Source organism: Rhipicephalus microplus, chromosome 9 (genome assembly GCF_043290135.1).
Source record: "Rhipicephalus microplus isolate Deutch F79 chromosome 9, USDA_Rmic, whole genome shotgun sequence".
NCBI lineage: Eukaryota > Metazoa > Arthropoda > Arachnida > Ixodida > Ixodidae > Rhipicephalus > Rhipicephalus microplus.
In genome coordinates, this window is record NC_134708.1 from 69,243,716 (window position 1) to 69,255,275 (window position 11,560).

At 49.0% G+C, this 11,560-nt stretch overlaps 1 non-coding gene across 1 annotated transcript; it reads right to left on the bottom strand.

Annotated features, from left to right (window-relative positions):
• Positions 1-3,592: 3,592 nt before the first annotated feature.
• On the bottom strand, positions 3,593-3,664 carry TRNAD-GUC (transfer RNA aspartic acid (anticodon GUC)). The gene has a single exon. It is a non-coding gene; the product is annotated as a tRNA-Asp (tRNA).
• Between the last annotated feature and the right edge of the window lie 7,896 nt (positions 3,665-11,560).

The window sequence follows — 11,560 nt, forward strand, 5'->3', positions numbered from 1 at the left end:
CGCTCCGGGCATTTCAGGTTGCGTTCCGTGCTCTCCACTCGGTAACGCTTGCCGCGTCCCGTGGTCGCTTCCGGAGACTTTGTGCTGGCTTCTCGCGTAGAGATCTCGCCACTGGTACCCATATCTTCCTCCATCGATTCTTGAATGTCCTGCTGGCCGCCTGTTGCAGCCAACTCCTCGGATTCTTTCGTTGAGTCTTTGCCGTCTTGCGTTGTCGCGTTGGCTGTCTCTTCTCCAGTTGCCCGAACCGTGGCGTCGGGTCCCACAGCATTGCTGCCAGGGGCCAACTTCACAGCCTCTTCGGCGTCCATTAGATTATCTTGGGCGTCGTCTGTTGGCAGCGCGGTCTTCGTAACTCTGGCATAACTCCTGACGCAATCTTGACTTTCATGTGCAAACGCTCGGCATACACCACAGCGGGGAGTCTGGCAGTCCCGTCGTATATGTCCTTGATGTGACACCTTAAGCAAAGCGGTGCCCGACCCGGGGCCACAAGAAGGACGGTGCCCCCTCCAATCTTAAAAAGGTGCGGCAAGTCTTCTAGCACCACGCCTTCCTTCAGTTTCAGTCGCACCACCCTCGTCGTCGATATCGCGAGTTCAAAGCCCGCGACAGTCCAGTTGTCGTTGGAAACCTCCAGAACTTCACCAAACTCACCAAACGCTTGTCGAATGCTCTCATTCGAGACCGCAATGTCAACCCAGTGGATTTTCACGGTTACATCATGTTGGATAGGGTCGATGATAGCACGGAAGCCACCCTTGACTCGGAGTCCACCTGTTTTGAGTAATGCATCTTTGTCATCCTTGCTTCGCATCTTCACCAGCCAGATGTGATTTATCTGGAAGGCTCCAATGCCAGTGATCGCCTTGATCAGTCCCACTTCTTCCAATGGGGCCCGAAAGTCTTCCAACCGGTATGGTCTTTTTTTCCAAATCACCGTGCAGAAACACACACTCTTCCATACTGTCACCCGACGGCAATGTAGGCAACAAAAACCAGTAATCCGATGGTGCAGAAGGGAACCTAACACCGCGGCCAGCAGCGGCCGCCGAAGCACCTCGCACGGAGCGAGCCATCACACGTCCGTCTCCTCCCACCGAAGCCGAAAGTGGAGTGCCACTATACTATACTCGGCGACAGCTTTTCTTGACAGCACTGTGGAAGCTACAGAGCCGAATCGCCTACATGCGCGCGCGCCAGGAAATAGTACCTATTTTATTTTCCGATTCTAATAGCTACTTGGCCCGAATAAATAAAACTTTCTTCATTATAAGGATAGATCAAGTATGGGACGCTGTTCATGGAAAAGAAGTTATCGTGCGCCCTAGTTTTTTTTTCTTTTTTTATTTCTTGGACAGCACCACGTTTTCCGTACGCCGGCTGCGTCTGCTGCTTGCTCTTGCAGCGGCGAGCACAGCATCGGCCGTGGAAAAGCTGCTCATCGTTGGGACGCGCCGTCTTTTATACATCACGCATAGAACTTTCCAGCCTTATCACTGGTGGCCGCGCAAGCTCTGAAATAAGCTTCACTGTTCGCGTCTTGCGCGCAATCTTAGCAACGATCTACAACAATTGTGAGGCTTCTCGAACACTGAGGCGCAGTCTGCGCCGATCATTGCTGACAGCCTTTGAGGGCGTAAACCGAATACAGCAAAACTGAAACAAGACAGGCCCGTGGCCGGATCGTGCCGCAACCGGCCTTGCATTTCGCCTGTACCAGGGCTCAATACCGTAAACGTTAACATTCGATCACGTGTGGCGCGTACCCGTGTATACTGGGCTGAACACGGACCCTAAACTTCACTGTTCGCTGGTACCTTGAGTTCACGAACAGCGTGCGTACCATCATGATGAGCGCCCAGCTTTCAGAGAAACTTTTTGTGTGTGTCTAATCTGCAGGGGAAGAGCGCATTGCTATAAAGGCATTTTATCTTGGTCACGTATCAAAAATGCACCATGTTGTTCGGGCTACCCCTGCACACTCAGCAACAACTGGTTCACTGTATCTGCCAACAGACGTGCAACAACGGCTAATGCATTTTTTTTTCTTTTTTTCATGGTTAACCAAGCTTTTGGCAACCACACACTTCCGTCGGCGCTGCGTAGATTTAAAAATATATAACAACACATTACCAATACCACATGTGCACACAGCTTTAACTACTACGTCCCCAACAGTATTGAATAATAGTAGCAGCACAAAATATTTCTTCGCTATTTTTTAACAGTGATCTAAAGACGGGCGTTGAAAATTTATACTTTTAAGATGGGGACGTGCATCTCCGAGTAACTCGATAGATTAGAGGAACGCTGACGCAGGAATTAACACCCGTAATTTTGAATGCATTGTGCGCGTGCTAATTTTTATGAAAAAAATTGTTTACATACTTTTTTCGGCACACTGCTTTAATCCATTTCTGTCGTCTGCTTGTTTCATACCATCGGTTTGGGAATCGGTAGAATTTCACTGGTGGAGTCGACCTCTTCGTGTTTGCATGGTTATTGTGACCAACGTTACTACTCAACCGCAGCAGTGTCACCCCCTTTTCTGTTGGGGTGACATCGCGGAACGAGGGACGTTTCACGTGCAGCGCGTGCTTCGCAAGTGCGTGGAAGCCAAAGGGAGCGCAAGGGTCGGAAGACTCTACTCTTGTGCGCTTTTTCTGGCAGGGTAAAGGCAAGCGCTGGCGTCACCGGGCAAACTTGAGCGGGTCTCTCCTCAATGCTGGGAAAACGTTCTGAACAACAAAAAATTTTATATGTACCAGTATATAAACATCACAGTAACTAGCTGCATGTATGCACTCTCATCAAAGTTTAACTTTGGCGTTCCCATTTTGCATGCATACATTTTGCTATAATAATCACACTAGCGCAGCGAGCAAGCGAAAACCGAAACTGGAACCGAAATCGGCTGCAAGCTGCCGGACTACTTGCGTAGTAACACGAATGTGAGGAGGCCCCGCCTCCGTAGCCTTCGCTCCAATGTCAAGAAAAGCTGTCGCCAAGTATAACGAGGATATGCGCATGCACGGCAGGGATTCGCTCGCAGGATTTCAAGCTGGACGGTTGTGCCCTCGCGATCTCCGACTTCAGCGTAGCTCCCGCCGACTGGTTCGCCCTCCGCGGTCTCCTGACGCCGTGTAGCTCTCGCATTGTGGCACCCCGCCCTTGGACTGCTTCGACCGGATCCCCACTTTCCTATCTCCTTCTTTTTCCTCTCGTTGGCTGTCTTCTTCTGCTTCTACTTTCCTTCTATTCTTTTTTATCCCTCCTTCCCCCCACCCCTATAAGGCACTGCGCCGTGTCGCCTGAAGGCAGACAGAAATTAGGTGCCTTTTTCCTCTTCATTGTAACCACTACCACCATGCACGGCAGACACGACGGTGTTGTCAGCGAGATCACAACTCTAGCTTGACATGACTGTTTCAGTGGGAGAGAAAAAAAAACGAAGACACCTGGCGCTAGAGCTTCCCCATTACCTTAGCTTAGTCTGGAGGATATGGAGAGAAAGATTATTTTGCCGATTGGTATAGCAGTGCAGGTTCAACTTCCACCCTATCGTAACTTATGGATAAAAAAATTACTACTTCCCGTCGGGGAATCGAACCCCGGTCTCCCGCGTGACAGGCGGGGATACTGACCACTATACTAACGAGGATATGCGCATGCACTGCAGACACGACGGTGTTCTCAGCGAGATCACAACTCTAGCTTGACATTTTTTTTTATTTATTATCTGTCTTCGGTACATAACATACGTTCAATTTCCACAGTTCCCATGAGAAAGACTTATTTCGCTTGGTAATACCGATAGAGCAGAGTACTAAGCAGTGATCGGAAAAAGACACAGGGATGACATCATAACCAGTGAATTCTGGCAGGATGTCGACGGAAACGTAAATGCGGTCAAATCTTGCCTGGCTAGGGTCTTCAAAACGCGTGTACTTGACCGCACTTGTGCCCACTCTGCTACATTTTCGACGTCCCATTTTGCGATAATACTAGTCAAGATGTCGGTGCTCTTATCTCTGTAACCCCGGGTGCTTGTTTTGTCGTGTGCGCTCAAGATTCAATTAAAGTCGCCCAGCATTACTAATTTCTTTCCCACACAGAGGCGTTGCTGAAGCCCGAGAAAAAAAACTTTGCCTTTTCTTCAACCCTGTTGGACGCGTACACGCACACGACCCGCCAATCGGTGTTATTCAGAGCAAAGTCAAGAACAGCACATCGACCCGCTTCACACGAAAAATGGGCGTTCACTTTAAGCCCAGGCAAAACAAAAAGTACGCAGCCAGCCGATGTGCCCACTGCGTGGCTAACTACAACAAAAAACCTCGACGCAAACAGTTGCACCATGCTGCCGGTCTCTGCATCGCCATTAACTTTCGTTTCCTGTACCGCTAACACGTCAATGTCGCGCTCCGTTACGAGACGGTACAGCTGGCTTTGTTTTCGTTTACCTGCCAGTCCTCTGACGTTAAGAGTGGCGACATTCAACGGAAAAGCAGGCGCCATTTTGAAGATAAGAAAGGAAACCGGCAGCATTGCGCTCACCCTTCGCGCCTATAGGCTAGACTGTACCACCGCCGGCGGTGCCGTCCGGCGAAGCTGTTGACTGCCCGACTGGCTCGACGTTGCCGCCGCGCTTTTCAGCCGGAATGTTGGGACGCGGTCGAATAGACGGCCGCAGTCCTTGCAAAGTCTTTGCTGGCGGTTCCTCGAGCCCAGGCGTGGTCGTTTCAGCACTGTCATTGCTGGCTGGGGGCTGGGGACGTTGGGAGCCGCAGCGGCGTGGGTCGGTACTTGAAAGCCACTCTTCTCCAACGGTAGCTCGTTGACATCCTCGCGCTCACCGTCCTTGGTTGCTGGTGAGCTTTCGGAGGCTTTCACGTCACCATGGATGAGATGGATGTGTCACCCGCCGCTTCTGGGAGGGTTAGTGTGTCACCGGTATCGCCTCTCAAAGCCGCAGGCAGAGCCTGTGCCACCAGCTGGATGACAGACCCTGCCGAGTCGCCTAGCGCTTCTTGGTCCGCCGGGGTGTTCCTTTTCGGGGCTTCACCGCAGAAAGACGCCAACGAGTCTCGAGGTCCGGCCTGCTTTGTGGCCTCGTCGGTGCCCCGAGCCGCCTCCTCTGCTTCGACGACATCCATCATTTCCTTCCGGTCATCCGCCTTCGATAGCCCTGTCGCCGACAGGTGCGTATCCAGTCCGCGTCCACATGCCCATAACGACAGCACTTGGAGCACCGGGGCACCTTGCAGTCTCGGCGGACGTGTCCCGTGCCATGACATCGTAGGCACTGCATGGCTCGTCCGGGCACCAAAACGGGGGCTAGCTCCCCTGCAACTCGAACTTGGTGGGGAAGGTCGTCCACTTTGTATCCGGGCTTCAACTTCAGCAGGACGGTTCTTGTGGTCGAGCCCTTTTCCTTCATACCTTGGACCCGCCAACGCTCTCGAGTCACCTTGGTGACGTTGCCAAAGGCCGCAAAAGCCATGCGAATATATTCGTCCAGAACGCCGTGAAGCATCCAGTGGAGGCGAAGCTTCACTTGCTTGTCTTCTGGGTCCAAGATGATACACCGGCGGCCTTTCACTTCCTTTCAAGTTCCTTAACCGCAGCCAGTTTCTTGGTGGCTTCACTGGTGTTCAAGGTCACCGCCCACACATGGTTAATTTGGTAAGCGCCTAACGCCACGACGTCAGGAAGCACACCAATTGATGCGAGGGCGTCCCGGAAATCCTCGACTCTGTAGGGCCTCTCACGCACGTCCCCGTGCAAAAACTACGTGTTCAGTACAACACGGCCGGTGGGCAACGTAGGCAGCACGATCTCGTAGTCCTTATCATCTGCGCCATCATTCCTGTTTCCGCGACCGGCGCGGGCCGCTATCGCCGCTCCGTCGGAGCTCATGATTGGACGACCGTCCGCTTTCGCTGCCGGAAGAAGAATGAATATACTAACGATGATATGCGTATGCACGGCAGAAACGTCGGTGCTTTCAGCTGAGCTAACAACTCTAGCGTGACATGACTGTTTCAGTGGGAGAAAAAAAACCAAAGACACCTGGTGCTAGAGCTTCCCCATTATATTAGCTAACTCTGGAGGAGATGGAGAAAACGAAGATTATTTTGCCGAATGGTATAGCAGTGCAGGCTCAACTTCCCCCCTATGGTAACTTATGGATAAAATAATTACTGCTGCCCCGCCGCGGTGGTCTAGTGGCTAAGGTACTCGGCTGCTGACCCGCAGGTCGCGGGTTCAAATCCCGGCTGCGGCGGCTGCATTTCCGATGGAGGCGGAAATGTCGAGGCCCGTGTGCTCAGATTTCAGATTTGGGTGCACGTAAAGAACCCCAGGTGGTCAAAATTTCCGGAGCCCTCCACTACGGCGTCTCTCATAATCATATGGTGGTTTTGGGACGTTAAACACCACGAATCAATCAAAATAATTACTGCTCCCCGTCGGGGAATCGAACCCCGGTCTCCCGACCATCGCCATCCATTATTCTTTCTTCTCCCCTTTCCCCTCCCCCAGTGTAGAGTAGCAGGCTAGAGCAAGCTAAGCCTCAGGCCGACCTCTCTGCCTTTCTGTAAATAAACCTATCCCTCTCTCTAACTCTGTTTTGGAATCCACGGTTTTTCAACAGGACTTTAATGATATTCAAAGAAAGTTTGCATATATTTAAAAATAGTCATCATGCATGTGGTAAGCCAGGGCCCACCTTCTCAAAAAAAAAAGTGATAGAACTACTTTTTCCGTAGTGTAAATTCTGATATATCTTGTTCATATTGTATAAACCTGGTGTTGAAATCAAGGACTATAGGGCAGAATTAGGGACATGCACACTTGGTGGTAATTGTTAGATGCAAGTTTAGCATACATCCTCCCTAACTATTCCTCATGCTTAGTTGGACCATAATGAAATACCAAGTACTCTAAATTGTTAACACTTTCGTAGCAACTCGGCGACACCATTTTTTCAAAAGGCTCATGAACCTGACAACATTTGCCCGCAGATATTTATTTATTTGCATACCCTAAGGGCCCAGAAGGCATTACATAGGGGGGAATTCATAAGAAATGAAATACCATCCCATTTCAGGTATACAGCAATGGAGAAAGAAAAACTAGAATACAGTGCAGAAACAATAACATTTCACAAATAACGATAACATCTGGATTTTTTTAGGTTTGTTCAGTTTCTGGAATAAACAGATGTGTGCCCATGTGGGCTTTCTCTATCAATATTACGAATAATTAAGAGAGACTGCAAGCTTTTAAAAACTCAATTAAAGCCATCTTTTCAGTTTCTGCATTTCTTGTTTCTGTGGGTTCCTAAAACATTTGAGGGAGTACTTGTCATGCTTTCACAACTGTGGTTGGATGAGAAAGCTATACTTTTGGCAGTGCTGCCAACAGCTTGTGAAACGGAGTTCTTTTAACACATAGTTCATGTTCCTATGCTTCAACATGCACGCCATGCCGAGACCCAGGGATACTTGAAACGCGCATTACATTCCGCACATGTAAAACTGAGCAAAATGAAAGGCATGTGATAAAGCTTCATGGCCCCAGTGCATCAAACAGAACAACACTGCGATTATTCAAATATTATAAACAGTTTTAAGCTTGATTGCAAAGAGACTCGAGCAGTTCCCACACAGCTCTTGTTTTATTCCTGCAAGTAAAACTCACGGGGTCATATGCATATCTACCAGGGGGGCAAGAGGGGCTCTAGCCCGCTCACTGAGAAAATTTTGGAAGTCATTACTGTCGGCTGCACAGTCTGTCAACTGAGGCGAAATTTTACTTCTGCCAAGTAAACTCTTCATTATACCATGAAACTTGCCCCGCTACTTTACTGCGGAGATTGCCTACAGTGTCTCACGCTTGTTGATACGCCCTAGCGACGCAGAGAAGAAGCGCGTTGCCGAGTCTTGACGCCAATCAACTTTTTGTTCGTTCAACTCAGGAACCAGTTCTCCTTTCCTCTCCCTTTCCACAGCTTTGTTAGCAGTGGAGAGAGAAGGCATGTCCGCAACACGCCGACAGTGCCACGTGCTGCGTCCTGGCACCTTCAGGCACTGAGCTGTGCTCCCGACTGGGCTGCAGAAGTTAGGTGCCTTTCTCGTCTTCTAAACAACCACTCCCACACTAATGAGTTCACTATTTGAGCAGAGCTTTCCTCGAACACAGCCACTCAATGTACGACAAATGAACCACACCCGGAGTCTCGGTCCCGCTGCCGAAGCGGTAGCCATATTGTATTTTTTTTATTTTCAGAGTGTGCAAGACAGACGCATACACGTGAGGAACACAGGAGAAAGAACACTTGGAATGAGCTCGGTGGTCAAAGGGGGCACCCAAGGGTAGAGCGACCGCGCATGCGCACGAGCGCGGCTGCGAATTTTATTGTGCCAGGCTTACTTTCCACGCGCGCATTTCGCTCGACTCGAAACATTAACTTTTTCCAAAGAATTCCGTTTCCCTATATGAAGGCCTAATTTCCAGCTCTGCATTCTACACACGAGGGCTCACCATGGCTTTAGAGAGGAAGTTCATCGTTATCGCCACTATGCTGCCAGATATCGGAGGCCACATGTTAGTTTCCAACTCGTTTTAGCATGTGCTTTGATCTTCTTGCCATGTGGCAGCTAGCGAACATGGACAGAATTTTTCTCACCATCTCGCAAATTTGCAATGTGCAAGTGCGGTAGTCAGATATTGGTACCATGTTCATCACAAACTTGTGCCATGATAAAGTTGTGGCTTTCGGTGCACACCACTCCTATCAAAGTCACGGGAGGGAGTTCAGAACTCATTCAGTGCTTACAGATCTTTGTTCCGAACATGTTTCACGATTGGTAAAGCAGGAACATGGGACCAATAATCGCATTTCTCAATTAGACATGACCACAGCAGTGAAGATAGTTGACCAGGCTAGATACATTGGCGTTCATCATCTTGGCACTTTGAACCAAACTCTGTGGTTAAATCAGAGCTTCCGAGGCAGCGAACATGACAATACGGCGATATATTGATAGGCGTCCAGCATCTGGGCATTTTGAGACAAGCTAGAGCAGCCAACATTGTGACGTGCGCATGCGCGTCCTCTGGCAAACGGGGCCCGGCCCGTAGCGGACAGACAACTAAGACAAAGAGATTGAACAGTATAGGTGGGCATGGCAACAGTCCAGTGTGGTGGTGGCCTCCCGCATCAAGAGCGGTTCAAAAAGGCAAGACGACAAAGAATGCAAATATCCATGACAGCAGGCTGAATCAAAGCGGTGCACGTCGCTGAGCACACACGAGTAGAAGGGCAAGGAAAAGAAATAATACGATAGAGACAATACACTTCTTCACGCACACACACCGTCAACATTATTACACATCCACAGCAGGAGAGACGGGCCGTGTTCCGTCATAACAGTCCCCCCCCTCGCAAATATTTCAACACTGCCCCGATTCATCTTCAAACTAGCTACATAATGGGCGACTCTACATTCAAAAACAGCCAAAAAAATGCCATCCCCGCCAAAGGCTAAGGGTGCGTGAGCTCGTAGCTTGCGAAGAAGGCGACCTGAAGGGCAAGAAAATGGGAGAAGGTGTGGATGTGGAGGCGGTCGTGAGGTCAATGTGCTGAGAATGGAGGGCCATCATTTTGGGTTGGCAAGAGAACACAACCGCGAAATGAATGGCCGAGAAAAATATATATATATCTAAACAAAATATGATAAACATGTCAACAAGATATAACGGCAACGAAACGATTCAAATGTATACAGAGAGACAAATGCAGCCCCACGCACGCACGCCGAGTGGAGCTATGTGCTTGTGCAAGCTGCTGCTACTGCTGATACTGGCTCGAATAAATTATTTTAAAAACAACGCACCACAGTGGTAGTTGCCCGCAATAGCTCCATATGTGCGCAAGGCTAAAAAAAAGAAAACTCACGAAGACATCCAAGTGCAAAATCAAATGCTGCCTGCGACTTGCATTTTTGGGGGCAGATCCCGATGCACCCAAATGCCGGCGAAGGTTTCGGCAGCCGTGCCTCCAGTGCCTTCTCATGCGCAGTACTACCTATGGCTTTATGCCTTCACGTTGCCTTTGTGCAACAAGAAAACAAAACAATGCTGACCCTCAGCTCACCATATCATGCATGTTGCTCCAGCCTTCTAGTGCTGATTTAAACGGCTTCACTGTTGGTCACATTATAGAATAGGCGATGCTATTCTACAAGAGAGACTCTTTAACGACACCGAAGAAAATAAAGCCCCAACACCAATGACACCAACGGCAGCGTAAAGCCCCTTAATCTTCAGAGGGGCTTTATGATGCCATAGAGGAGCTTTACAACAGCAGTGTTTACGGTGCCATCTTGCTAGACTTTACTGTGTGTTGCACGTACAGCTGGCGCAAGGATAGACAACTGTACGATGAAACTCAATGTGGTTGTCACAATCCCCTATAACTTTTCGACTGCTTTGAAGATCGGCAAAAGTTCAAATAGAGCAACGTAAAGCAAACTGTACTGCACTGGTACTCCAAAAACAAGAGGACAAGTTCTTCATCTGACTAGAGAACCTCGTCATTTAGTTTAAAGTCGCAAAACGACCTTTAAACTAAATGAAGAGAAAATAAATTTAGGCATCCCAGAGACTGAATCATTTATATGAAGTTCCTTATTCAACATTTGAAATCATGTCGGCACTGAGCTGCCAAACCACTCAAGCAAACACTTTGTCACACGCTCTACCATCTGGCATTCTAGCATAAAAAGAGTCTTGGACAGCAAGAGAGCAACACATTGCCATGCGAAAACTGCCAGTTAGCATGGTGGTGGCCCCCCTAAGCTCGATTAATATTTCTCCAAGGACAACATAATACATGCTAGCCAAGATGACCATTGATCATACCAGCAAAAATTTCGTTAATCTAATAGGCAATTCTAGACCATTTCCGGTGTTTATCAAGACAATTGCAACACATTGCATGCCGATATGCTCTTTCCTGAAGCAGCCGACAGCATGCCGCAACGACCTCAACAAAAGTTCTATCAATGAGACATCGTTCTTTCCACTCAACGGACGGGTGTGCACCGAGATGCTCCCTGCATTCAGCTGCATCGAGTTGGCAGTGTCTGCCACAGAGGCGCGAATTTCGGGCAGAAGCAAAAAGCGAAGGCGTGCAAAGGCTCGCACCCCAAGCAAAGCAGACTTGTATCTTGCGACTGTACCAGGCTTCATACTCTAAATTCCCTAAAGGCAGTAAATGTTGCTATGCGACTAAGATGACCCTGAGAGCATGCCACTCTTCGCACTTGCGACAACTGTTTGGAACGCAGCCCACCTTTTTATAAACTGCTTTCTTTTTTCTCCTCTCTCAAGTAACACACAAAGACGGGGACAATCTGCTAGTGCCACAATAATTTTTCTCTCCCGCGGTAACCATTCACAACATCCGGCACTGGTGCACGACCAAAACGCGACAATATTTATTTGTACAAGACATGAAGGGTTGCTTTTATCACTGCCTGCGGATCTA